Source organism: Ipomoea nil, unplaced genomic scaffold (genome assembly GCF_001879475.1).
Source record: "Ipomoea nil cultivar Tokyo-kokei standard unplaced genomic scaffold, Asagao_1.1 scaffold1558, whole genome shotgun sequence".
In the NCBI taxonomy this organism is placed as follows: domain Eukaryota; kingdom Viridiplantae; phylum Streptophyta; class Magnoliopsida; order Solanales; family Convolvulaceae; genus Ipomoea; species Ipomoea nil.
This window is the reverse complement of record NW_017617986.1, coordinates 1,115,131-1,117,549: the sequence shown is the minus strand read 5'-3', so window position 1 is coordinate 1,117,549 and position 2,419 is coordinate 1,115,131. Positions and strand designations below refer to the sequence as shown.

The window sequence follows — 2,419 nt, the reverse complement described above, 5'->3', positions numbered from 1 at the left end:
ATTGTGCTCTTTCTGATTTGGTCACATTGTGCTCCTTTGAACACATCGTGCTTGTTCACACTGTGCTCTTTTTAGAACATTGTGCTCCTTTTCAATCATTGTGCTCCTTGGGCACATCTCGCTTGTACACATTGTGCTCCTTAAGGACATTGTGCTCTTTTGGAACATTGTGTTTGTCGTGCTCCTTTAGGAACATTGTGCTTGTCCGAAAACTTGACTTCTAAAAATTAAGTCCTTGGGGGGGGGGGGGGGGGAATCGAACTTGACTTGTAAAAATTAAGTCCTTAGGGGGGAATTGATCTCAAGTGTGATTGTTTTAAGTAAGGACTTCTACCATTTCACCATTAAGCTCATCAAGCTAACCTTTGCAACGCCATTCCTTTATGCATCTTTCTCAGATGAATACTCGTAGGACCAAAATTAATTTCCCAAATTAATTTTGTTCTTCCTATGGTAGATTCCTTTTGACTCGATATTCTGATTTATGATGCTTGTACTAAAAGACCTAAAAACCAAGGGGATCTAAAGTACATTTGGCTCATCAAAACTTACAAAAATATTCCTATCAATTTTCCCCCTTTTTGATGACGCCAAAACCTATACTCAGTCATTTGGCTTGTCTTTTAAAAACAATTATTTTTCAAAAGATTTTATTAATTTTGACATAGCCAAGACGATTTTAACATTTGATATTGACTCTAGGAAATGTATTTTTAGCAACTAAATGTCTATTCGCATTTTTGGAGTTTAATGATAATGAATTTTGTACTTTTTCCAATTTATGCGATTTGATACAATCTAAGCTAAAATGTTACCTTTCAAGACAAATAAAATAGGGTGAAGTGTCAAATAGCACCATGAACCAATAGCGAAATGTCATGCCGCACCCTAATCTTACATAAGTGATGATTCGATGCACAAACTAAAAAATTTTGTCCGCCTAGAACTTTTTATAGGTTTCCTGGTATCCCTGATGACATGGCGCCAGTATTTATCTGACGTGGAATTTGTTTTTATTAATGTGTCCCAAATTAAAATTTTAGAAAAGTTTTGGGTTATTTCTTAAATAATCAAAAGTTCAATATCTAACTCTTCTTCCTTCCCAGTTCCATCGACCACTGCATCTACACCATCTCCAACCTCCACTGGCTTCTCTTTCACTCCGATACCCTCCTCCGTCTCACCGTTGACCACTGCCTCGACTCCATCCCCAACCTCCACTGCCCTCTATTCCACTCTGAACACCCTCCTCTGCCTCGCCGTCGACCACTCCACCGCACAAATTTCACCACCCTATCACCGCCAAGACTGCCAAACCCATCCTCCCTGTTCCTCTATGAATTTAACAAAAATATTGCGAGCATCTAGCACTCCAATGTGAGCCGCACCACCAATTACATCGTAAATCAGATTCGTTTACTAACGGAGAATTTTGCAGGGAAACTGCAACCAACAGAGCCCGGTATGCTTGCTAAACGCGATGATGAGTTTTACAAGACAAATGTAAGTTTGCAGAGTTCTATGTTTTCTGTAAAAACTTAGTTCAGTGTCAATTTCCAGAGATATTTGATCCTGTGACTTGAAGCAAATCAAACCAGTTTTTAGCTTCCTCAATCCTCGTTGTGCTTAATAATGTTTTGTTGACCTGACAACAACAAGGTAAAGAAGCCGAACGAGAAGAAAAAGAAGAACCATGCCATAGCTAGCATCGAGAAACATTCAAAGGAAGATATCGGGTTGTTTGATCATCTGATAGAGAAGTCCAAGGCAGAAAGGAATGCCTCACTGAACCATTCGTCGCCTGTTTGTTGTTCTCCGAATGTGGCAGAAAAAACGGGGGGGGGGGGGGGGGGGGGGGGGGCTTTCAGCAGGGTTCGAGTTAGGTGGAAGTGCATAACAAGAACAAGATAAACGTAACAGCAATCTTGGAAGATATCTGCAGCCAAATTCATCTGGAAAACAAAGATGCAGCGAGAAATGTTACGAGTGCAGATTATGAGCTGGTTCAGATGAGTGCCAAGGCGTTTATTGATCAAATGTTTATAGATAGAAAGTACATCAAGAGAATCCAGGCGAGCTGCGAGTTTACAGACTTCTCTGATGGGTTCGAGATGTTGAATTCGAACAAGGACCTGTTCCTGAAGTTCCTACGAGAACCGAATTCATTGTTGGCCAAGCAGATTCAGAGTTTGCAGCTCAAGGAAATGGAAAAGGAGACAATCAAGTCATCTCTCCCTGTTGCTTCGTAATCAATCAATAATTTAATATTTTTGTTTTACTAATTATACAGAAAAGTTGGGCAATGATTGCGAGCCGCACCACAAATTTCTTCCTCTTATGATGTAAGTTGACCAGTACATGAATATACATTCTTTCTTCCTTCGCATACACTGCTCTGTCCATCAGTTTTTGACATCTC

At 40.0% G+C, this 2,419-nt stretch overlaps 1 long non-coding RNA gene across 1 annotated transcript; it reads right to left on the bottom strand.

Annotated features, from left to right (window-relative positions):
* Nucleotides 1-1,430: 1,430 nt before the first annotated feature.
* On the bottom strand, nucleotides 1,431-1,837 carry LOC109189576. Its single transcript, XR_002055583.1, has 2 exons — nucleotides 1,646-1,837; nucleotides 1,431-1,519 (listed from the first exon to the last, which is right to left on the bottom strand). It is a non-coding gene; the product is annotated as an uncharacterized LOC109189576 (long non-coding RNA).
* Between the last annotated feature and the right edge of the window lie 582 nt (nucleotides 1,838-2,419).